General features: G+C 37.1%; 1 pseudogene; it reads right to left on the bottom strand.

The window, feature by feature from the left end:
- Positions 1–1,057: 1,057 nt before the first annotated feature.
- Positions 1,058–27,428, bottom strand: part of LOC100963011 — a 56,165-nt pseudogene continuing 29,794 nt past the window's right edge.

Here is a 27,428-nt window from a genome sequence, read left to right as displayed (position 1 = left end):
TATTTAGGGTACTTGAGGCTCTAATCCGAATGAATATTTACTGCACCTCTACGTGAAACTAAGATGTTTTTATTAAAAGAAAATTCTGGAACCCTCAATGAATATTTAACAGTCCCCAAATTCTTCTCCATAGATTCATCTTGACAGACCAAAAAAATGTACTTTTTAAACGGGTAGTGTGTATTTTGATGCTTGCAAAAGGATATATGTAACTTACAAGTGCATTCTAGAGCAGAATCATAATGTGAGCCCCCACGAAGCCCCCACTCACCCTGTTAGCCACGATGTTAACCATGCTGTTGAATTAGCCAGTGTGATCTGATGTTATCCTATACCTCCACGCCCACAAGAGATGAGTTCTTTTGTGTTTCAAACCAGAGTGCTCTGAATGGTCTTCCACCTGTCTCCACCTGCACCTGGGTTTATACCCAGGAGGGGAATTAAAGGGTGTCATAAAGGATGTTCAGATTTAGTTTTGTGAAATAATGGTGAATTCTTCCTCAAAGCATTCATATCAACTTAAACTCCCACCTGCATGATATAAAATTTTTTCATGGCTTTACCTTCTCAATAACACTTCAAATTTTCTAGCTTTTTAATTGTAAACATATATCATTGTGGTCTTAATGTTTCTGTTTACTCATACGTTTGAGTGCTTTTGCAAATATTTATCGTTTTGCTTGTTTTCTTCTCTGTAGAATGTTTGCTCCTGTATTTTGCTTATTCTTTTGTGTCTTTCTGCATCTCCCATGTACACATATATATGAATACACATACATATTACATTTACATTCACTTATATGTTGATATGTCTCTCACATATATTGTAGCATTTTTCCCAGGCTGGCTTCTCTAAGTCATTTCTCTATGATGCCAGTAATTTCTCCCAATTCATGGGTATTTCTTTTTATTTTTTTCACTTTCTTATAGTATGCTATGTAATTGATAAGAAACATTTTTCAATTTTAATAAAGTCAAATGTATAATAATTTTTTCTTTTTTGCTTAAGGAATGTGTTTACTATTTTTAATCTGAAAACCCTCATATAAAATTTGGTTTAGCTTTTGGCAGCTCGCTCCTGAGCTCTAAGGAAGCTTGCCTTCTTTTCAATACCCAATCTTTCTTCTGGGCAAGGGACATTTTGGGACAGTTCTATCTCTTCTTCTTAACTTCTTTCTTAGGCTTCTTCTTATACTAGGTTATCTTGTATAGCAGCATGAGCTTTCTTACACATCTCCTCCATGTCTGGAGTGACATTGTTCTTTATGCATTGAGAGTTCTCAATAGTTTTTGAGTTCTCTTGGTTTTTTGTAAGCATTCTTCCATTAGACAATGCATATAATCTGCAACATTCTGACCCATGATAAGCTTCTGATGTACCTCAGCATTAAATTCCTGGCTTTCAGAATCATAACCAGGGAATTGTCTGGTACTGTGAGGGACAGACAAGCCTCCATCCACAGCTCCCTTCAGGACCCCAAACTTGATTGCCAGTGGTTGTCCTGGCAAGGCCTGCATCCAAATAGCGTGTAAAAGCACCAAGCTGGCCACCGAAGCTTTCCACATTGTATTCATTGCCAAGTCGCCTCCACTTGGCCTTCACAGTTCTTGTCCATGTCAAACTCATTGAGAAACATGTGGGCTAGCAGCAGACCAGTACAATACACTGCAGCATAATTTGTCAGGCCAACCTTCACACCATATTTTGGTAGTTCAAGCTGCTGAGACTATCATATCCCCTTCTAAACAGGCATAAGCAACAGGATAAAAATAAGTACAACACCCCCAAATACAGAATGATAGTTTATGTGGCTAACAGAGACTTCATTTGTCAGATTGATAATCATTTATTTTGTATTTCTATATTATCTTCTGAAAGCCTTAAGTTTATGACTTGCACTTTAAACTCAAATTGGACTTGCTTTTATTGTATAGCAGATTTCTAATAGTAGCATTATTAATATTTGGGACTAGGTAATTCTCTGTTGGTGGAGATTGTCCTGGATATTGTAGGATATTATGGAGTACCTCTAACCTCTACCCACTCAGTACTAGTAGTAATCCATCCACAATTGTGACAACCCAAAATGTCCTGCAACATTGACAGATGTCCCCTGGGTGAAAAAGTTACCCTATGTTGAGAACTACTGGTATGTAATATGAGGAAAGCTTCATTTCTTACAAAAAAATAATAAATTACCCCAGAATCATTTATTGAGTAAACATCGTCTCCACAGTGATTTTCAGTGTCACTTTGTCACATTTAAAGCATCAATACAAGGGGGCCTATTTCTCATTTCTCTGTTTTATTATATAAGTCAATTGTCTATCATTCTTCTAAAAGTTACAAGTTTGACTACCGTAGCTTTACACAATCTTGTGATATATCATGGCAAGAGCCTCTACTTTATTCATTTTCTTTAGAAGCATCTTGTATGTAATTGGATTTTTTGCAACTCTAAATACTCTGAAATAAGCTTGTCAAGTTCTGTAAAAGATTTTGAAATATTTGACCAGAACTGCATTAAATATACAGATCAATTTGGAGATTTGTCATCTTTAAATTATTGAGTCTTCCTGTTTATTTATTACAAGCATAAATTCTGCAGGAAGAGTGTCTAGGTTCAAGTTCATTGCTACCCTTTATTAGACATTTGCCCTTTAACCAGTTATTTGAACTCTCAGTGACACAATTTTCTCATCTCTAACTAAAATGGGTTGCTGCTTAGTTTGCAGTATGAAATGAAACTATATATAAAGTATCTAGAACAATTTCTATAACAAAAGAACTATTCAGTTAGCACTAGGTATTTTTAAGTTGTAGATGTCATTCCATAGCATGTTCCTCCAAATTTCGCAAGCTTCATTTCTTAGACTTATTCCAAAATGTCGTATTTTTATTGTTGTAAATAGTCTCTTTTTTTAGTTTTGTCTTCTCTGAATAGTATTCAGATAGGCAATAGCTTTTTGCAAATTGAACCTATATCCAGCTATCTTACTTCTTATTCTTATAATTTGTTTATAAATTTATAAACAAATTTATAGTTTACAATCATGTAAACTATAATTTATGAGTTTTGTTTCTCCTGGTCTTTATACTTTTTTGTGATTTTTTTGGTATTTTGTTCTTATAGAATGTATAGGCTAATGCTGCGTACAAATGGTACAGTAAATTACAAAAGTCTTACCACAAAAAATAGTAAGGGGTGATGGTTATACTAATCAGTTTGATTTAAACTTTCCACATAGTACATGAGATCATCACATTGTGCCCCATACATGTATACAGTTGTGATTTAATACAAAATTAAATCTTAAAAAGGCTTATTTTCCCTTAATTTAAAGCATAAAAGTCTTATTTTGCCCTATGTGTTGGTTAATTTTATGTGTCAACTTGGCTAGGCTGTAGTGTTCAGGTGTTTGACCGAAAACATCAGTCTATATGTTGCTGAAAGGTGTTATTAGGTATAATTAACACTTAAATCAGTAGACTTTGGGTAAAGCAGATTATCCTGCATAATTGAGGTAGGTCTCATCGGATCCCTTGAAGGCCTTAAAAGTAAAAAAACTGACATCCCCAAAGGGAAAGGAATTCTGCCCAGTTTCTTTGTGCTGGGACGCGGTCCTTTATTCTGAATCAACTCCCCAAAGTGCCCAATCTTGCTTGTGCTCCAATTGTAGCATTGGGTCTCCACAGGTAATTATATCTCCATCAAAATGCATGGAATAGATAAAGGATCTCAAAACATACTCACTTCTCACTTTGCAGTGAATTATATGAAAAACAGTTCTTGACAGGTGGGGGAAAATTCCTATTTTACTGTCAAGGGAGCTTAAGAATAGTTTATTTGAAATTGAAAACATAAATGAAAAAAGAAAAATGACCAGTACACTTTTTTTCCAGTACACTTTTTTCATAAAGTTTTGAAAACTTTGGACTGAAAAGAAAGATGTGAAGTCTTGAACATAGCAATATATTTTTCTGGTCTTAAACAAAACTGTTATAGTAAAAACCCTATCAAAAGGTGACATGTTAGGCCCTAAACCAGAGAACTGCTTTTGTGTACAAAAGAAACACACACTCTTTGAAAGATTACCTAAAGTGGAGGAGGAGCATGATGGCAAATGGAACAATAGCTCAGCTTTCCTGGAGCAGCAGGTGAGAGCGAGTGGGCTAGATCATTCCCAGCATGGAATATTGGTGTTGAGCGGCAGTTTGCAGCCAGGTAGCGGTTTGCTGGACTTGGAGTATAAACCACAACTGCAGAGACTGCCAGGAAAGGTTCTGCCCCATGGCTGCAGCAGCAGCGGTGGCAACCAGCTACACCATCGAGGACTGCAGTTCCCAGTTTGTGGGTAAACTAGGTAGTGTGTGGAAAGATTGGTGAAGTGAAGAATTAGGCCGCCAGAGCAGGGTGCTGTCTGGTGGAGCACCAAAGCGGATAGGGAGCTGAAGAGACACTCAGACAAGAAAGATCCTGGATAGGAAGAGGCCATTGTTTTGGAAATTGGGAGATGGCGGTTGCCACAGGCACCTCTCTGGGCCGGCCAGGTGCAACTAGTTGAGTCTCACCCACAAACAGTCGTCCTACATTCAGAACTGGCCCAGGACATCCCACACTTCCCCGGAACTATTGCTGGGAGAATTTGGGAAACCTGCCTGTGAAGATTTTTTGAGATCAGTGGAATCAGCAGTTAGGCAGGGTCTAGACGCCAGACGGGTAATCAGGCAAACACCAAGAACATTTAAGCCAGGAGACAGGTATAAGCCTAGGAACCGCTCAGGGTGCCACCTGGTGCTCAGAAAGTATATCGCAACATAAATATATTCCTACTAAAGTCCATCCCTACGGCATACATATAGTCGTCATATGTTTTTATATGTATAAATAATTTTGTTGCCTTTTTTCTTTCTTTGCTTGTTCTTTCTGCTTTTTTCCACTTTTCTTTCATGTATGAGTTATTTTTTTAAAAAATTTTTTTAATCATTATTATTTTTGTTTGTTTTTCCCTGCTTCCCCTCTTTCTTTTCTTTCTTTCTTTTTTTTTTTTTTTTTGACAGACTCTTGCTATGTTGCCTTCAGTGGAGTGCTGTGGTGTCACAGCTCATGGCAACCTCTAACTCTCTTGGGCTAAGCGGTTCTCTTGCCTCAGCCTCGCAGGTGGCTGGGGCTGCAGATGCCCACCACAGTACCCAGCTGTTTTTTGGTTGTGGTTGTCATTGTCATTTGGCAGGCCCTGGGCCAGGTTAGAGCCCGCCATATCTGGTATGTGTGGCTAGTGCCCTGGCCACTGGGCTATGGGCGCCAAGCCCTCGTCTTTCTCTTATGGTTGCTGAAAGTGCTTACATCAGACGATTCGAGTTTGTGTGTGTTTGTTTTTGTTTTTGATTGTTTGTGTGTCTGTGTGTTTGTTTGTTTGTTTGTTTTGTTTCAATGTGTCTTGTGTTCTGCTAAAACCTCTGGTTGGCTATTTTCCCTAACTCCAATTTTTACATGCAACAAGAACAAAGGGGAGTGGGAGATGATAACCAACTGAAGCCAGCATTCAACAGAAGCTCTGTTCAGAGAGAGAGATAAGGGCCAGAAAGAATCCAACAAAGCTGAAGAGTGGGAGCTGAGCTGAGAGAAGAGATTGATAATTGCATGTCTTCTCTGCTGAGGCAAATTGCAACTCCGATGAAACAAATTTCAGGTACAGAACCCATTCCAAACAGGACATGTGTCCATCCCCTCCCCTAAGAGATTTGCTTGCTTGCTTGCTCTGATATCTCTACCAGTGAGTGGTGAATCTGAGATCCTTTTCTCTCACCCCATGGAAGTGAGTTGCTAGAAGCTGGGACTCCTTACCCAAGCAGTCCCTGCTGTGAGCCTGGGCATTCTCCTGTCTGGCATGAATGTTGAATAAATATTTTCCCTGCCACTTTGAACTCCCAGTCCACTCCTCCCCCGGCCTGCCAGTCTACAAGCCCAACACCTGCAGACACCAGAATGTTCATGGTTTTTTGTTAAGACTGGGTATTACATGGTCTGAGGTTACAGTGCAGCTACACTGTAACTCTGAATCTGTAACAGTGCAGAAAGGCACAGGGCGGGAAGGTGTCTGGCATGGCTCTGAGAAAGAGCAACTCAGCAGCAGATGGAGGCCTGGGTCTCCATACAACAAGCAGAGGCTCAGGAACAGCTGAGGCATAGAAACTCAAGGCTTTGAAATATATACCCAGAAATGTGATTACTAGATCATATGATAGCTTTATTTTTGTGGGGTTTTTTTTAAGTTACATTAGAGTTTACACTTTGTATGTTTTCACAAATATATAACATTTATCAACCACTAAACATCATACAGAATAGTTTCACTGTCCTAAAATCCTCTGTGCCTCACACATTCATTCATTCCTTCTCCCCTCCCCTGGAAACCATTGATCTTTTTACTGTCTCCACAGTTTTGTTTGTTCTACATCACCATATAGTCAGAATTATCTGTTATATAGTATTTCCAGATTGGCTGCTTCATTTAATAATATGCATTTAAGTTTTCCCCATGTCTTTTCATGGCTTGATAGCTCATTCCTTTTTGGTGCTGAATAGTACTTCATTGTCTGAAGGTACTACAGTTTACTTATCAATATCCCTACTAAAGACATCTTGGTCACTTCCAAGTTTTGACAGTTATGAATAAAGCTGCAATAAACATGGTGAGTTTTTGTATGGGCATAAATATTCACCTTCTCTAGTAAATGACAAAGGATTTGATTTCTGGATAAGATAGTATGAATATGTTTAATTTTACAAGAAATCTCCAAATTATCTCCAAGTTATCTTTCAAAGATAATGATCCAATTGGAGATCAAAGTGATTACAGCCTCTAGCATTCTCACTAGCCACAAATGAGAGTTCCAGTTGCTCCATACGTTCCTGTCAGCATTTGGCATTGTCAACACCTTGAATTTCAGGCATTCTAGTAGGTTTGTAATATTAATAGTACCTCATTATTGTTTTAAGTTACAGTCCTCTAATCAAACATTACATTGAGCATCTTTCCATATCCTTCCTTGTCATCTGCATGTGTATTTTGATGAAGTGTCAGTTCAGGACTTTTGTCTACTTTTTAATCAAGTCATTCATTTCTTATCATTGAGCTTTAAGAGTCCTTTACTAGATATCTGTAATCATAATTGTTTTTCTCCCAGTCTCTGCTTTATCATCTCATTTTTTGACATCTACTAATTTTGAAATCAAATTGACACTCTGTGTTTCCAAATATACACAATTTATGTGCTCTAGGGGTTTTTTTGACACAATTTCTATTTGACTTCACTGGAAAACATTTGCTTCTTCCTTTTAAAATCGTACAAACTCACACTTTTAATGAGAATGTCACTAAGTAGCAGTAAGGAGCAAAACCATTTTAAATCTTCTAAACAAAACATAAAGGAAATAGAGAGGGAGGAAACAGAAGGAACCTCTATTCATACAGATTACCCACAATCATGAACTTGAGAAAAATTAAGAGGAAGAAGACTGATTATACTCCCTTTGGCAAACACACTATATTTCCATAAATGTATGTCTTTCACACTTTTAAAGTATAAATATGGCACAGGATATTTGTTTAATTTCATCATGTCACGCACAGTATCAAGCCAACAATATCATTTTTTGTGTTTAAGCTCTTCCCGATCGAGGACAAAATTCATATTCTGTGTGTTGGCCAAAAAACACTAGTAGTATATTCTCTGCTAACAAGAAATTACTTAATATTTGGGAATTATATCTCAAAGGGAAAAGAGAACAGAAATTTACCTCCATCTGAAATATATAAGAACAAATAGAAAATGCTTGATTCTTCTTTTACTAAAATGTAGTTGAAGTTGTAGCCATAACTAAATTTGAAAATCTATTTACAATTTCAACTCAAGAGCCTAGGAAAGTTTGCGCAATTACAGAAAGTGCTATACATATTATATTCCCCAAGTGTTGTTTTATGGGGAGAAGGGTAGTTGAGCTATATAATCGATGCTCTTCTCTTATTGTGAAAATGCTTGGGACTATTGGGGAATGCATTTCTACTGATGAAAATGGATAATGAGTGCCTTAAAATAAAGAATACTCTCAATGGAGCCCAGAGGTTGAATACACACATAGAGGAAAGGAATCTTGGACCATAAGTTCAAAAATGGGACAGAAGGCTTCCGTTATTGTAATGAGTATATTATGTCTCTAAGCTCCCATTACCATTATATGGGAACAACTATATTCTATATAGTAAGAAAGGCTATATGGGTAGCCTTTCTTTGGGGGTTCCACCATTTTAGCTATTGCCAACATTTTGTAAAACTACTTTGAACCTCACATTTTTTGAAGTCTAAAGAAAGAAGAAGAAGCAGTATAATGTCCATATAAGACACAGGAATAACTAAACATACCTATCAGAGAGATGGAAAATAATTTCTAGCTCTCCCCTTCCCTGTCATTTTTACCATAGACTCTTTGTCTCAGCATTCTTTGTATTGACTGTGCCCAAATGTTTTCCAACTTCAGAACATTTTTTTCATTGCCTTGTATTCTCCTTTACTATCTCTTTCTTCTTAATTTTTACAACAAAACTTCATTGTTACTTTTTACATTGTAAGTAATGTATGAACAAATAATTTAAAACAAATAAATCACTACAGAGAAAACCAAAGACCATTTTGACAATGGCTATTAATCAATGTCCCCTCCTTCTCTGGAAAGAAAGTAAACAAATTTTACCAATTGCAAAACTTATTCCAAAACTTATTTTTCTTTTCTATGCATTTAGTATATACACAAATAGCTTTAGAAAATACATTAGGAGGTAGCGTATTTTAACTCAAAATAATGTAGTTTGTAAAATTCTCCAAGGAGGTTTTGCTCTTAAAAGTACCTTTGGAAATTTTTATAGCTATAACTCTCATTAAAAACAAAAACAACAAAGCACCGCATACAATTACATAGCATGAATATATCATAGTTTCTCCACCCTCACACTGTTAAACATTCAGGTTATTTGTAACTTTTCACTATTACAAACACTATTACCCTGTGCTACAAACATACAACTCTATATGTGTCTCATAGTTTAGTTTTAGTGTTTTGTACCAAATATTGGTAGAAATAAATTTGGGGGATCCTTGGCCTTGTACATTTCATAAAATACATACTAAAAAGAATGTTTTCTGAATCTTAATATGCTCATCACAATGTTTGAGAATATTCATTCACCTACATTTTTACCTGATGTGGGAAAAGATTTTAATTTTGATTGGTTAAAGTAGTTTATTAATGTTTTAATTTGCATTTTCCCCATTATTGGTGAACTTGAGTATCTGTTTAATTTGGGGGGGTATTTGCATTTCCCTTTGTTAAATTGCCATTCAAATTCTTTGCTCGTTCTTTATTGGGTAGCCTTTCTTACTATCTTTGTAACTACAGACATTATTTACACATTCTTATACATTCTTGATTAATAAATTCCAGTGTTCAAAGACCTGTAGTAAAACAAAGTAAGACATACTGACTTATTGCATCAAGAGAGAATATAACAGTACGTGTGTATGTGTGTGAGTGTGTTAGGCAGAGGGAGATGGTCTGGAGTACCTCAAAAGATGGGGGAAGGACAAATGCTATAGAATGAATGTGTCTCCCCCAAATTTATCTGTTGAATTCCTAACTCCAACCCCAAATATGATGGTATTGCAATATGAGAGCCTTTAAAAAGTGATCAGATAAGAGTGAAGCCCTCATAAATGGGATCAGTCCCCTTATAGAAGAGACCCCAGTAACCTCCCTGGCCCTTTCTGCAATGTGACAACTCAACAGGAAGGTGCTGGCTGTGAATCAGGAGGCCCTAACTAGATACCACATCTGCTGGCTCCTTGATCTTGGATTTCTCAGCCTCTAGAACTGTGAGAAACAAATGTCTATTTTTTTATAATCCACTCAGTTTGCAATAATTTAATAGCAGCCAAAGAAGACTAAGACAACAGGGATTAGGAAATAATATTTATAAAGTTTTGAGGACTGACATTAATCATCAGGTGGCCCAGGCAAGAATTTGTTTAAGTTTGTAAATTTAGGATGTTGCTGGAAGACTCAGTGGCTTTTCTTTAGAAGATTTGATCTATGCAGAGTCACTTTTAAACAAATTTGTCTGTGGTCATATCTTAGATTATTTGGATTTGATCAAATTGGTGTTAAAACACTTTGAACTTAATCTCTGATATGCTTGTAGCTTAGTCTGGTCATGGTGTGACTCGGGATATATTTTACAAGTGGCAGTTTCTATTTACATGCTCAGTTCTCTCCTAAGAGCCTCACTCCCAGAAGTTTCTTTTACAGTCTTAAGCATAAAAATTCTTTGTAAATTAAATTCAGTGTATTTTCTCAAAGTTGCTGCACTTATTTTAATTTTATAATATTTATTATATTTCTAGCCAAATTATTTTACTTTCCACTTTTAGGATGATCTTTGATTGACCTCTAATTCATAAGATAGTGCTCTAAATCTTCTTATTGTAAATTAAGATAAAATTCACATAATATAAAATAACCATTTGCAAAGGATATAGCTAAGAATCATTTCATGCCCTGACACTGTCATGCATCAACATTTCTATCAAGTTCCAAAATATTTCTGTCAACTCACAAGAGATTCTCATGCCCATTACAGAGTCAATTCCTAGTTTTTCCTCCCACAGCTTCCATTTTTTTAAAATATTTTATATTTGCTGAATTTTGTTTTTAGAACTTTAATCTACCTTGGAGTATATGAGTTATTTTTGTTTCTAATATTTCTATAGAATTGAGATGGGTATATTTATCATATACTAAGTATTTCTCTGTGGGCCAATTTCTGCATATTCTAGTTCATTCTCTTCAGTTACTTATCAATTCATGCCACAAAATAAAATTCTAATTAACATATCTTTATTACATGTCTTACTATCTGGTCATACAAATCTTCCCTTTATGCCTTTTTGTTTACTAATTTTATTTTCAAAATTTCGTTAACTGTCAAGGGCAGGAAGTTAAAAAGATGAGGTAGAAAAGACTGAAAGCTGAGAAGAGCTTCCAGTGCTCTCAAGGTATAGAACAGGAAAACAACACATTTCAGAATCTGCCAGAATGTAAGTCTTATTAAAATCAAAGCTATCACCTGACACCCCTAGAAAACTATGCCTTAGGAAAAGTGGTAAATCAGGAGTAGACAAAGATTTGCAAATATACAGCCCAGGTTAGTCTGTTTATTCCCTGGTTGAAATGAGAGAATATCTGTTTATATGTATAAGCTGTCTGCCAGAAGGCAGAAATAACTATTTCAGCAGGAAGAAACCTTATACAGTGTTTTGACAGTATTTTTAATAGATAGTGTCCAGTATTCCAAAAAAAAAAAAAAATTACAATGAATGCAAGAAACAAGACTGGGAGAAAATAACAGACAATAGATCAAAACCCACAGGTGACCCAGATATTGTAAACATCAATTGTGGTCTGTAAAATAATTGTGACTATTGGGCTCAAGAAACAGATCAAAGGAATAAGAATTCTGTCAAAGAATTGAAATTTATTTTTAAAATCAAGTGTACATGTCTGTCTTAGTTTTCTGTTGCTATAACAGAATACCTGAAATTGGATAATTGGTAAAGAAAAGAATTTTTTTTCTTTCCATTGTGGAGGCTTGGAAGTCCAAGGTTGAAGGGCACATTTGGTGAGGGCCTTCTTGCTGTGGGGGACTCTCTGCATTGTCCCTAGGCTGGGTAGGACATCATGTGATGAAGGGGCTGAGCATGATAGCTCGTGTCACTCTTTTTCCTCTTACAAAGCCACCAATCCCACTCCCATTGATGATAATCCATTAATTCATTAATTCAAGAATATATGAATAGATCAATCCATTTATAAGGGCAGAGCATTGAAATAAGGGACAAATGCTATTCCCTAAGACAATGGGAGGAAAGAAAGACCCCAAGGGCCCTTCCTAGATTTTTGAGACTGCTCCTCTCATCACTAATGGTTTTAGGGAGCAGGCCAAGGGGCACTTTTCATGGTCTCACTGCCTAAGGAGGCTACCCCAGCTTGGTTCAGTTGGCCCCAGGTGCTGCAGCCCTGAAAGGTACCCAGTGTTGCTGTAAGGGTCTCACAGAAAAACTATGTCACGGAGAATAAGCACGCTTATTGAAATTGTGTTTTAAATAAAGGTGACCATCTGCTCGCTTAGGCAAAATGGTAAGCTTTTTTATTTGCAGTTGTTTTATATAGGTAATTTTGTACATGCTCACAGTACAGCAATGACCTCATTGATCTATTTAAACATTATGTGACTACCTCATGATTAGCTTCCGATAATCCACTCAATATACTCCTTTGACATAATCCTATCAACAAAACCCAATTTAATATAACTTAATGGAGAACATGTTGTTAGCTATTACTTTTTTGTTCTTATCTGATGAAGCCTGAGGCTTTGGAGGAACAAGGTAAATTAACTTCCTGCCCTTGTTGACCTTGCCATTTGGAGGCTGTTACTTCAAATCTTTATGTAAGGCATAAAGAATCCTCTAGGGCATACAGGAATTTGTGTGCAAACCTCCGCTCCCATGTCTGCTTTAAGTCAGGGGGGTTTGCTGGAACCTTTTATAAGGAATTTTCAGGTTGGACTTCTCAAAAGCCTTTCACAAGCCTGGGTTTCATCTGTGCCATTAGATACCTGTATGCATTAGGTAAATTTCTCTTCTCTTGAGGTCCCCGAGCACATTTCCATTCCCAGACCCATCAGCAAGCGACCTTCATTACTTACCACAGATTAGGAAAGGTTAATGATGGGTATCTGGCCAGTTCTTCAAAGGGCTTTTTTATTGGCCTTATAAAGTCAACCTTAATTCCTTAATGTAGTAAATGCTATTTCAGCCAAAGCCTTGGTTATGTTAGGCTCACAACCAAACTGGCCACATGAGATTCTGCCTCAGTTTCTTACAAGTATGCCTGCACAAAGTCTTTTCACTGCTCTCTTCTCAAATGGCTTTTTTGGCCAGAGGCATATAGGCAATTCGCCTATAACCGGGCATGGTGCTAATTCTTCAGGCTTATAGTCCAGCTATGTAATAGGCTATATCATCTGGGTTCATTTGATTTCACCATTCACACTATGGTGAAATCCCCTAACAATGCATTTTCCAGAATTTTTCACTGTCAATTGACATGACTGCATAAGAGTGATAGGAAAAAATATACTGCTTTTTAATGTTTTTAAATGATGGCCATTCCATAACCAAAAACTCAATATATAATTTTGAAGAATTCAAGCTTCTTCAATGATTATAATAAATGTAGAAAAAAGGAAGATAGTAAAACAGAGATTAGCGATAATCCCTATAATATTATAACAAAATAACACAAGAGAAGATACATTAAGGGAAATATTTTTATAACTAGCTACTAACTTAATTCTCTGTATTCTCTTAATTCTCTGTGAGGCTCAGATACACAAAAACTGGCCAACAAATTAATGCTTCCATTTCCATACACACATTTTTCTTATACTTTATTTTTGTTTTAATTCCAACAGTACTACATAATGGTATTTGACTATTTAATACATGAATACATTATGGTAAGTATTAAGTTTAATTTTCCCCCATACTCTCTAGTGTCTAATCAATGCAGACACTTTGGGGTTCACTTCCCCATCATTCCTGTGTTTATATAAACTCACCCTGACATACATTGCTTTTACAAAAATTTTATTTCTTCAGAAAACAGGAATAGGATTATGTAAGGGTCTCAAAATTATTAAAATACATGTATAAATATTTTCAATACAAACAAAATTGTCTTGAACAGTTTCCCACCCTTAGGGGGAAGTCTATTGAAGCCAAGTTACAGCCTAAAAAAAATAATTGACTAGAATAGTAAGACCATAAATGGAAAGGAAGGGTTTAGAGAAAAGAATAGTCATTCAATTTAGGCAAGAGCTAGAGTGGGAAGAGATGAGAAGCAGGGCAGAACGGTTGAGATTTACTAGAGGATTTAGGTAATGACAGCCTCTACTTTATTGGGGACTCTTGCTGTGGGACCTATGAATTCAATTCCCTTTAATGTTTGGGAAGCAGAGCTAAAGCTTGTATTTTGTTACTTATGTTTTGCTTTGGCTATGTCAATGATGATGTTTGGACCATTATTCTAGACCCTGAAACCCATGGGTTCAAGATTCACAAAGTTTACATACCCACAATGATTAGCTTGCTTTTTTTCAGTTGACAATCTTTTGTTTTACATGATGTAAACATTTCTCCCATATCAAAACAGAATTATAACTCATTATTTTTTATAGCTCTATAATATTGAAAAATACTAATATACCATAGCATTTGCCACCACTTTTGCAGTGACCAATTATATCTGTAAAACTTAAAACAGATCAGTAATATCCAGTGCTAGGGAAAGAATCAGCACTTTAATACATTGCTGGTAGGACTTTGGCATACCACAAAACTCTTGGAGAGAAAGCTGGCAATACACACTCTACAGAAATAAAAGTACAGTCACTAAAACTCTATATAAGAAAATACATCATTATATTTCTTTTATAGTAAATAACTAGTGAACAGGTATTTTTTTCTGCTGAATAATTATAGGTTGGAAAGTATTGTTATATTTAGTTGCTTCTTATTCTGGGAATACACGAAACAATGCCATATGTTTTGTTCCTGTGATTTATAATGTCAAGGACGACATCTGTTCCATTTCTTTCGTGGACCACTAAGCTCCACCATCAGCACAGGAGGTGGCTTAATTAATATTATTTGAAAATAATGATAATGAAGCACACAGCAACCTTCCCTTCATCTGCTAGAGAGTCCATCTCCTTAACTGTGCATGGAGGGAATTAACTATGATACTTTTTGTGCTTCCTCTGAAGTGATGCTTAACTACAACTTACAATGCAAAAGTGAAGATTACAACAGATGTTTTGTGTGAACCAAATTCTTTTTCTAATCATCTAAATTTTAAAAACCCTTAGATCTTTGTTAGAAATTTTAGTTATTTTATTGTATGTTAATTTTATAAGGAAAAGGAAGTAATTTAGTTGTAATGCTCATTGATGTATTTCTTTCCATGAATTTTGAAACTTGTATTCATCCTTTTGCCCTGTGTATGCCATATTCTTAGGTATCTGTCTATCTTCTAAAACTGATTTCTTCCTTTCTCAAACTCTAATGAATTCTTTTTCCATATGAGCTCATTGGGACTCTCTTTGCTCTCTCATTCTGCTCTTCTTGGGTACCTATAAAATGTTTTATTCAAAGTATTTGAGTTTTTGTAGAGATTGAATAGATGGCTTATCTAGATACAGCCACTCAGTCCTATTAAGCTGAAGGAACAAATAACAAAGATGAGAAAAGGGATCTTGATCCAGTAAAGTTCTGATTTTTTTACTTTGTGGATCAAGGACTTCCAGCAGGTAACAAAAGCTACCTGCATAGGGATAAATATATTATTAGCACCATTATGTTGAGCAACTGCTTTCTCACATTAAAAAGATAGAATTTGGGTTGCCATAAATATCTCAGCCAAGGAGAGCTTAGTTGAGCAGTAAAGCCACGATTGTTTATTCTACCAATTTACCCATTTACTGCCTCATGCAGTGATCCACTTAATAAACATAAAGCACATATTGCTGTGCTGTTGACCTGGTGTCTATGAGGAGTGCTATCATGTTGTAATAGAAACATGCATGCAAGTTGGAGGAGAAGATATATAGGAAGGAAAGGGAAGGTGAGGAGGGGGTGGGAGAGGAGAGGATGAGAGGGGGAGGGGAGGGGAGGGAAGGGGGAAGGAAGAAGGAGAGGAGGAAAAAGAAGAGAAAGGAAGAATAGGAGGAGGTCTGTTAATATAAACCTCCTTTTGGAGGGGAGGGGAGAGAAGGGGGAAGGAAGAAGGAGAGGAGGAAAAAGAAGAGAAAGGAAGAATAGGAGGAGGTTTGTTAATATAAGGTAGAAATGGTAGAAAGGTAGAAATGGGGAAGGGAATTAGGTCCAGATGAATAAAGGATAGTTCCTCCAGTAATAAGGAGGATAAACATCTGTAAAAGATAATGTTTCCATTCAGAAGTGTAATTTCTCCATAGAAAAATACTTGAACAAATAGGCAGTTGGTGACATAGGCTCATCTGTGGCCCACAGGGTATTGGGAGGATAGTGGAAGATGGACAGAGAGGCTGAGAAGAGCAGGTCAAGTCTGTCTTCCAGCACATATGGAGCCATCTGGCACAGCCTCCCTGGAGACATGTATAAATGTTCTAATAAACAGGGTTCACTCAGTGAAATGATTCTTTCTAGCCAGGCAGCCAGACCACTGGCTCTCACTATCTTTACTCAGTAAGAGAAACGCTGCATCACTTGATTACCCCACATCTCAGGGAGGGAGAGCGCTGCACAGGGACAGAGGAAGGGCATGGGGCAGGAAATGTTATGGGAAACTTGTTTATTCTTGCTACATTGTGTCTTTTCATCATTAAAAAGAGGTAATCAAATAGGAAACGATTTAAATGGAGTATGTTTATTTGTTAAAGTCTTAGTGGCTTAAAATTAGAGGGGAGAAAGGGATTTTAATATTGTCAAGGGAGAAGAATAGAAGGGAAAGGGTAAACAAAAAATAGAGAAGGAGAAAGAGCCTTTTTACCTACTGCCCTTGAAAATGAAGAGGTGTGAGCTCGTTGAGTCCCGGGAGCAGCAGGAATCTGGGTACCACTCCAGGATAACACCAAAGCAGCTGCAAGGTCTCAGAGAAGAGAGCAGAATTATGTTAAATTCCCAGCTTCAGCAGAGATATCTGCGCTCCATAACTGCCCTAGAGAATTTAGGCAATGAATCTCAAAACCCCATCACAGGCTTATACGATGCAGATGTCTTTCATGATCACCACTGACAAAACTTTACAGATTTTGATGTTACCCTTGGAGTATAAGAACTACATCTGATGAATTATGAATCAATAAATTTGTGGATGAAACTTCCCATTCACTTATCAAGTGGTGATTTGGTTTCAGCACTACTTGTATCAAATAAATATTAAAGTTGTGTTTCTTGTACACCTTAGTTGCTTGCTTAAAAGCCTAATTGCCAGGCAAAATTTCAATGAGAAGTTTATGTCTTATTCTTTAGTTGGATTCTCACAAAAATCTTTTGAGTTCATGGCTCTAGGCAGCCTTAACCTGTATGTTATTTTGTGTATTTAACAAAATACAATAGGGAGAAACTATGGACATCAATAATCAATCTACAATTACTTGTAATTACTTAATTACAAAATAAATCAAAGTATGTATTTTTAAAGATATTGTCCTTTCTTGGTGCCTTTGTCAAAAATTAGTTGACTATAAATGTGTGGATTAATTTCTGGATTCTCTATTCTGTTCCATTGGTCTATGCATCTGATTTTATGCCAGTAGTATGTTGTTTTGTTTATTTTAGCTTTGAGTACAATTTGAAGTCAGGTGATGTGATGCTTTCAGCATCATTTGTTCTTTTTGCTTAGGATTGCTTTGGCTCTCCTGGGTGTTTTGTGATTCCTTATAAACATAAAGATTGGTTTATTTTATTTATTTATTTATTGCTATTTCTTTGAAGAATTATATTGGTATTTAGATAGAAACTACACTTAATCTGTAGGTCACTTTGGGTAGTATAGACATTTTAAAAATATTGATTTCACCAGTCCATGAACATAAAATATCTTTCTTTTGTTTCCTTTTCAATTTTTTTCATCAATGTTTTATAGTTTTTAAGATAGAGAACTTTCTTTTCTATAAATGGTCCTGGGAAAAATGGATATCCATATGCAAAAGAATGGCTCTAGGCCCCTATCTCTCACTATATACAAAAATCAATTCAAGGATTGGAGTTGAATGGAAAAACTAAAACCATGAAACTACTAGAAGAAAACATTTGGAAAATGCTTGAGTGCAATGGTGTCATCATAGCTCACTGCAACTTGAAACTCCTGGGCTTGAGTGATCCTCCTGCCTCAGCTTACTGAATAGCTGGGACTACAGGAACATGCCACTAGGCTTGGCTACTTTTTCCTATTTTATTTTCTTTTTTGTAGAGATGGGGTTTTATTCTTGCTTATGCTGGTCTCAAACTCCCATCCTGAAGCAGTTCTCTTGCTCTCCTGCCTCAGCCTCCCAGAGTTGTGATTACAAATGTGCAAGCTGTCATGCCCAGCCCAATTTTTAATTTTTTTGTAGAGATGGAATCTTTCTATATTGCCCAGGCTGGTCTCAAATTTCTAACCCTCCCAAATTTCTGGGATTACAGATGTGAGCCACCCCACCTGGCCTCTCTTGTGATGTTTGTTTATTTACTTATTTTTTGAGACAAGGTCTCATTTTGTTGCCCAGGATGACGTACAGTGGCACCATTATAGCTCACTACAACCTTGAACTCCTGGGCTCAAGTAATCCTCTTGCCTCAACTCCCAAAGTAACTGGTACTGTAGATGTGGGCCACCATGCCCGACTAATATATTTTTTAATTTCTTTTACAGACAGAGTCTCACTGTGTATCTTAGGATGGTCTTGAACTGCTAGCCGCAAATAATCTTTTTGCTTTGGCATCCCAAAGTGCTGGGATTACAGATGTGAGCCATTGCACCTGGCCAGCAAAGATTTCTGGAGTAGCACAGGCAACAAAAGAAAAAGTGGACAAGTACAAAGCTAAAAACTTCTGTGCAGCAAAGGAAACAATTTACAAAGTGAAGAAACAGCACACAGAATGGGAGAAAATATTTCCAAACTTTTCCACTGACAAGGAATTAATTACCAGAATATACAGAAGGTGCCAAAAACGTGTTTACATTTTAAGAAAGGACAAAGCTTTATTAAAATTGTAATACTCAACATATGACTATTAACAAAAAATGAATACAAGCAGCTCTCATAATTGCAGAAATCAAATGTCCCTTGCATATTTCAAATTTAGTACTTTTTTTTCCTTTCTTAAAATGTATATATGTTTTTTCTGGCACCCTGTGTATAGGGGACTCAGAGAATTCAAGAGCAAAAATAAACATTTCTCAAAATAAGACATAAAATGGCTAACATGTATATGAAAAAATTCTAACATTGATAATCACCAGAGTAATGCAAATAAAAAGCACAATGATATATCACCTTTTCCCAGTTAAAATGGCTTTTTTTTTTTTTTTTTGAGACAGAGTCTCACTATGTCACCCTTAGTAGAATGCTATGGCATCACAGCTCACAGCAACCTCAAACTCTTGGGCTTAAGTGATTCTCTTGCCTCAGCCTCCCAAGTAACTGGAACTACAGGCACCTGCCACAATGCCCAGCTATTTTTTTGTTGCAGTTGTCATTGTTGTTTAGCTGGCTGGGGTGGGTTCAACCTGCCATCTCCAGTGTATGTGGCTTCCGCCGTAAGCACTGTGCTATGGGCCCAAGCCTAAAATGGCTTTCATAAAAAAAATACACAAGGTAATGAATACTGGCAAGGATGCAGAAACAGAAACAGAAAACAAATACTCATACACTGTTTACAGGGATATAAATTAGTACAACCACTATAAAAAACAGTATAAAGCTTTTCTCCTAAAAATAGGGCCAGGCATGGTGTCTCACGCCTGTAATCCTAGTACTCTGGGAGACCAAGGTGTGTGGATTGTCCTGAGCTCAGGAGTTCCAGACCAGCCTAAACCAGAGCAAGACCCCATCTCTTAAAAAAAAAAAAAAAGCTGCATTTGTGGTTGGTGCCTGTAGCCACAGCTACTTGGGAGGCTGAAGCAAGAGAATAGCTTGAGCCCAAGAATTGGAGTTTGCTGTGAACTCTGATGCCACAGCACTCTACCGAGGGCCACAGAGCAACACTCGGTCTTACTAAAAATACATGAATAAATAAAAAAAACTAAAAATAGAATCACCTTGTGACCAGCAATCCCACTGCTGTGTATGTTCGTGTATCCAGAAGAAAGGAAATCGTCATATCAAAGAGCTGTCTGTATCTCATGTTTACTGCAGCACTGTTCACGAAAGCTAAGAGTTGGAATCATCCTAAGTGCCATCAATGAATGACTGGATTTTTAAAAGGTGGTAATTACATACAATGGAATATATTCAACATAAAAAAGAATGAAATACGGTCATTTTGATACTGGAATTTCGTCTTCTGTCCTGGCTGGCTCTCCAAATCTGATACCAGAGTTTCAGGTTCTTGGTCTCAGTTATTTGAAAAATAAATTCACGGACCACAGATCAGTGGCAAGACAGAATTTATTTACAGAAAAGAATACAAAAACACTAAAGTTCCTGGTAGGGAGAGAAAACCCAAGTTGGGAGAGAAAAGCTCTCTCCATTTTCCTCTTTCTTCTCTCTCCCTCTAGGGGCATATATACATACGTGCATTGGTTCCTTCTATATGAGGCCAGGAAATGAATGGACACAATCTCTTCTGCTGGGGCAAGGTGAATGAATATACTAATGAATGGCCATAGTCCATTCATGAAATTGAAGCCTAGGAAACTTACATGAAATTGACCTATGCATAGGAAATGGGGGTTTATATTTAGTCATAAGTGTAAAGGGAAGGCGACACCAAGGCGCTGGTGTCTCCCCAGCAATTGTTCAGTCCCTTTGGCTACTGGAGGGGGAGGGAGGTGCTCCCCCTTTTGCCTACGCTCCAACCCTCTGGTTCCTCTGCCGGCTGCCGCTGCACTAACACCGCCAAGGCAGAAGCGGTGAGTCCTCCAGCCCAGCTGGGCTGAGCTGCCTGGGGTGCCACCTGTTTAGAACAAATTAGATGGAACTGGGAAACAAAATATGAGTAAAATAAGAAGACAGGCACAGAAGACAAATATTGCATGTTCTCACTCATATGGGGGAGAATTTGACAATATGGGACAATTTGATTGCACAGATGCAGAAAGTAGAATCACAGTTACCAGAGAGAAGGGTAGTGGGGAGGGAGGATAAAAAGGGGCTGGTTAACAGGCACAAAATAGCTAACTAGGAGGAATAAGGCCTAGCAAAACAGGGTAACGAAAGTTAAAAATACTTTATTTTACATTTCAGAACAGCTAGAATAGTGAAATTGGAATATTCCTCACAGAGAGAAATGGCAAATGTCCTAGGCCATGGGTACCCCAATTACCCTGAGTTGATCATTGCACATAGTTTACTTGTATCTAAATATCACCTATCTACCATAAATATGTACAACTATTATGTGTCCATAAAGTTAAAAATTTTTAAAGTACATATTTTACTGAGTATGTGAATCAGTAGAATTATTTAAAGATCCAAAATGGGAATGATGGAAGCTACAGAGGGTCGGGGGCCAGCTATTCACGTCTTCAATCAGTCCTGCCTCACTGCTTAGGGAAAATGCAAAGGAAATTATGCAGAGGACACAAATATGTGGTTTATTAAATTCAGAGCCTGGACCCCAGCCTTCTATGTGGTCTCCTGGAGAGGTATAAATCGTGAGTGCTATTTTAGTTAGCACTCTCCTATGACGTTAAAGTTGGGGGTTCAGGTTCCAAATTCTCCGGGCACTGCTTGCCTGGGTGACTCATCCATATGAGTTTGTTTCCTGGGTACTGAGCATAACCATGCAGTATATGTTTGTGGCTTTATCTCACCTCTCTACCATTAACCAACTGTTCAGAACACTCAAGTGGTCATATCTAAATTTACTTATATCAAGAAAGGCTTTCAGGGGATTGATTTTAAGCCCATCTTAAAGTTTCTTTTAAGAAATTCATTTTATTTTTGTTAACATCTTCTGAGACTTTGAAGACTGCTGTCGCGTCTCTTTGAAATTACCTTCTGCCAAGTTCTTATAAGTCAGGTTGTTAGATCATTTCTGCCTTGGAGGGCCTTAAATCTTATGAAAACATAATAACAATGGAATTAACACATTCCACATTGTGTGGTTGTACCTCAAGTAACAAATCCTCTGGGGGTAAAATGGCCTTAAACTAAGTCTGCCTGGCCTCAAAAAAGAGTATAAAGTTAATTGAAGTTATCTGTTTGGTTTTCATTGTTTGACTTTCATTTGTATTTAGGAAGTATGCACAAAAGCTACAGCCTGGTTCTCTTGAGACAAGTCTTCTGTCTGTACCCTAGAAGGACTTTTTAAAGCCCGCTAGCTAAGGAGGGGGCCATAACACTCCACCCCTGGAAACATGTAGAGAATAATCCATCCATCCTAAGAAGGGGGCCTGAGTCCGAAGGACACCCAAGTGCAGAAAATTACGTAGAAGAGAAAGAAGAAAGGAGGGTCCCACTGAGGTGCGTGTATCTCTATGTTGCTTATGTGATATTTCCTTTAATGAAGCATCTAAGTAGGAAGTGTATTTTAGAAAAAGAGAGATAGGCACAGTGTTCTTTGAAATTAAAGCTCAATGAAGAGGAAGAAAATGAAAATAATGGTGAACAGAAATTTCTGACCCTATTTACCATTACCCTTCCCACTTTACCTCAGCTACAGTAACGTTTTTTATTATCTTATTAAAAGGACTTTCATGACCAAGAGGTCACAGTTGATTGTAATAGTTAATATATTGATAACTGTGTAATTTATATTTACACATGGTGGCCCAAATCATTTGTTTTGTATTATTCTCTTTTATTTATATTCTTAGTATATAATTGGGAAAAAAAGATGTCTAGTACTTTAATAGGCAACGGTGGGAGTGGGATGTTTTAAGTAAATATTTCCTTACTTTCTCTGATATTTATTTCTGTTCCCTCCCCAAGAAGAGAAATGTGTATGATTCACCAGAAACAAAAGTAGATACTTTTTACTGCAGTGTTTTTATTGTTATGTAAGTTAAGCCATAGTGTGGATAATGACAGGGGCCAAGCATGAAGGACTCAAAATATAACTGAACACAAAGGCCCACCGAACAGGACTGAGTGCATAAGTTCCACCCCCAAAGGGACAAGTGCACCAACCTGGGAAGCCCTGACCCTTACACTCCCACCCCGCCTTGCCCCTCGCACTGACCTCCTTTTCGAACTCAGCCCACTCTGATCCGAGTGAGTAAAGGTGGCCATTGCCCACACCGTACCTGGACTCCATTTCCTCTCGTCCACATCTTAGAATAAGAGGAAAATTTTCTAGCATTTGTAAGTGTTAATGTTACTTTGTCTATTTAAAATTCAGATTTTTATCATGGGTATTCTTTGTTTGCAAAGGAAGATTTGATATTCTAATTTATAGATGATAGTTCTGTAAATCAAAATTTTATTTTTTACATGAGTGGCTGCTGGTGAACATGCAGATCACGTAAAAGATCATATATGTTCAGGTGGCTGTAAGTTCATTTCATCTACAGCAGAGTACAATAACCTTGTCTACTTCTTCTTTGTTGAGGTTAAAGATGCATTGCCATGAATTAGAGTTTCAAAGGACCTTATTTCTCATCTCGTATTGGTAAATAATCTCAACTGGAATGAAATGTTATTTTTAAGGACTCCATTCTCCCAGAGACACGTCATCATTTTATTGGATTTTAATTTGAAAAGAACTATGGTAAAAATATCCCCCAAATACAATAATTATAAGAAAAACAATCACCCAAGGAAGATAACAGCATTCTTCAGGAGGTCACACTCTCCTTCATAGTTGAGAATCTAAAGTTACCACCTTTTCAATTATGGAGTTCTCAGATAGAATTCTGGAGAGGTTAGAAAACTATATGATGGCTATAAGTTAAAAAGAAACAGGTGGCTCGGTTGAACCCATAGCTCAGTTGGCAGGGCACCAGCCACATACACCTAGGGTGGTAGGTTCGAACCCAGCCCGGGCCTGATAAGCAACAATGACAACTGCAACCAAAAAAATAGCTGGGCGTTGTAGCAGGCACCCATAGTCCCAGCTGCTTAGGAGGATGCCCAAGAGTATAAGGTTGCTGTGAGCTGTGATGCCACAGCACTCTACCAAGGGTGACAGCTTGAGAACCTGCCTCAAAAAAAAATAAGAAAATACAGCAAGATACATGTTGTAATATGATGCTATTTTTCTTCTCTTAAAATAAATACATGTATTATTTCTATATGTTTTATATTATGAATAAGAAACCAAAATAACTCCAATAATTTCTAAGTATTAAAATTTAAAATTTCACACATGCTTCCAAGTATTTGGATATTTAACACTAAGGACAAAGAAATGCTCAGCCATCAGGTCACTACAGCAATTTTACATTCCATGAATTCCAACTAATGCATGAGACAAAAATGTAAAAGGCTTAACAAAATCAGATAATTGGGGGTTACCACTTCTCAAAAGTTGGCAAAGATTAAGGATTACTTTAAATCTATTACAAAAGGAACAAAAGAAGTTATTTTGCCAACAAAAACAAAATATTCTTTATCATGGATCTACAATTAATATAAGCGGGGTATTGTGCTACAAGCTAAGTATGATATTGGATTAACTATGACAATAGTCTTCTAAGGTCAGCATTTAAACCTTTTTTTTTTTAATAGAAGAAGAAACAGGTTTATGGAGATTAAAAGGGTTTCTTTTTGTTTTCTTTATTTTTATAAATTCATGGGGTAGGTACAAGTGTAATTTTGTTACACGCATAGATTGTATAGTGGTGAAGTAAAGGCATTACCTGAACAATTGACATTGCACCGATTAAGATCTATACACTAGGCTCGGCGCCTATAGCTCAACCGGCTAAGGCGCCAGCCACGTACACCTAAGGTGGCGGGTTCGAATCCCCAGCCCGGACCCGCCAAACAACAATGACGGCTGCAACCAAAAAATAGCCGGGCGTTGTGGCGGGCGCCTGTGGTCCCAGCTACTTGGGAGGCGGAGGCAGGAGACTCGCTTGAGCCCAGGAGTTGGAGGTTGCTGTGAGCTGTAATGCCATGGCACTCTGCCCAGGGGGACAGCTTGAGGCTCTGTCTCAAAAAAAAAAAAAAAAAAAAAAAAGATCTATACACTATAAGTGGGAACTCTGGGACCTAAGGCTTCTCTGTGCAACACCAAAGCCTATATCCATTTAACGCAGATAAACAGTACAACTACCCATTCCTATAGAGGAGAAATGTTTAATACCCCACACAAATATTCCTAGTCTCAATTCATCCTACACAGCGGTCTCAAAAGGCAGTTCCTCCACCAACAGAGGGAGGGGTGAGGATCTTTTGAGTGTCCCCCTACCGTGGGGTCCCTCACCCACCCAAGATGCCCTGCTTAGCTCTTCCTAAGTGTCTTTACACTTGGCTTCAGTTGATAGCTATCTCCCTGACTTCTTACAGCACAAAAGCAGGTATCTATAAATGCTCTAAGTACTCACATGGGCCAAGGATTTAGAAAAAAATATATATATATACCTATATTCTCAGGATTACTAAAATGGTCAAAATGACTAATAGTTACAAGAAAAATAATAGCACACTTTTCAGTTCTAATGCCTAGAGGGGCTCATTGAAATTCCTAAGTGTTCTTTGCAGATCCTGAATGGTTCTGGTTAAGAATTTTGTTAAAAACTAACATTGGCTTAAGGGATTTCAATTAAAAGTCAAGTCTAATGAATCACATACTTGTACCCTGCCTTTTCTATTTCTGACCAGCTTGAATATATCTTGCACAAATGTTACTTTGAAGATTTAATAATTGAGGCTTTATTAAATAATGTTATAATTTATAATTAAAGATAAAGAACAGCTGATTCTGACCATTTTTATTTTGAGAGAAAAAGAGAAGAGGAGGAAGAAAGTGATGAATCGGGGAGTAGCATCAGAAAGTAGGTTGCATTTTAAGAAGGATCTTTAGCAAAGCTTCCTAAAAGGGGATGTTGACTAGAAGTTTGAAAATCATGAGAAAGGACATTTGAGAAAAGGTTGATGCAGGTGGAATAGTTGTTAATTTTTTTTTTTCTTATCTCCTCAATAACAACATATCTATCCCATTATGCTGAAGTGAAAAACTTAGGGTTCTAATTTTATTTCCTGATTTCTGCTCAGCTCCCCGGTTTCTCGTAGCTAAGACTGAAAAAGTTAGGAATCTCACTGAGTCTCTTTCACATGAATGTTTATTAACTCTTAACTCTTAATATGGAATTATTGGTTTTAATTTCCCTGAGGTTGAATATGTCTCTGATGGGAAATTTTTATCATTAATTTCTCTGTCTCATTTCTCTTCCAGCCTCCTGGCCTCTGTCATCATCTCACATAATCAAGACCCCCAGAGCTTGATGCCCTGGCAGGTTTAAGTGCCCTTCTCAGGATGGGAATGCAGTTGTATGAGAAAGTTGCTAAGTATCTCAGGTGGGAAATTTCTCCTACACTGATGGAAGCGTTAATTTTAGGTATATGAGGGTTTTTAAATCTTCTTACACTTTTATTGAGGCACAATTATAAACATTAAAATATCCATATCTTAAACATACATTTTCCTTTTTTTGGCAGTTTTTGGCCAGGACTGGGTTTGAACCCACCACCTCTAGTATATGGGGCTAGCACCCTACTCCTTTGAGCTACAGGAGCGCCCCTCTTAAAGATACATTTTGATGAGTCTTGACAACATGTATAACCAATCACATGTATAACAATGAGCAATTTATAAAATATTTCTATAGCTTTAGAAAGTTCTCTTAGCCCCCTTTCCAGAAAATTCCATCCAGGGATGTCCAAACTTTTTGTTTTGATTCCTTGTGCTACAATGGAAAAATAAGGGTTGTCTTGGGCCACACATTAAATACATAAACACTAACAAAAGCTGATAAGAAAAAAAAAAAGGTCATGCATGATTTTGGTGAAAAAAGTCCTAAAAGTCATAAAATCCACATGCAGCCCCTGGGGCCGCCCACAGGTTGCAGGATCCCATTTCAGTGGATTGTTTTTGCCTTTCTTACATTTCTCATGAATAGAAATGTACACAATTTCTTTGTGTTTGGCTTCATCCATTCTTATTTTGAGATTCCTCTTTATTGCTAGGTAGCGTTCCACTGTACCAATAAACCACACTGCATTTCCTGTTGATGATGGCGGATTTGGGTACTTTTCCTTTTTTGTGTTCTTCATTTTTCCTACTTGATACCTGAAACATTCAAGATTTTTAAATCTATTTTTAAACCTAGTTTGAATAAAAACCCAAGAGCAAAATTGCTAGATCATAAGTGACGTTTAACATAAGAAGAACCGTAATGTTTTTTGCAGTAGTTCGTTTATACCCCATCGGAAATACACGTGATCCCCTTACTCTTAGATACTTCCCATCAATTGCTACTGTTAGCCTTGATAATTTTAACCGTTCTCGTTAAGTACTTGATAGGGACTATTGTAGTTTTAATTTATAATTCCCTAATGACAAATGATATTAAGAATATTTTCAGATGGAATCTTTAGTATATTGTTTTTTAAAGTGT

This window comes from Otolemur garnettii, unplaced genomic scaffold, assembly GCF_000181295.1.
Source record: "Otolemur garnettii isolate 467f Iridium unplaced genomic scaffold, OtoGar3 scaffold00111, whole genome shotgun sequence".
In the NCBI taxonomy this organism is placed as follows: domain Eukaryota; kingdom Metazoa; phylum Chordata; class Mammalia; order Primates; family Galagidae; genus Otolemur; species Otolemur garnettii.
Note: the sequence above shows the minus strand (reverse complement) of the source record. Positions and strands in the feature narration are given on the sequence as shown.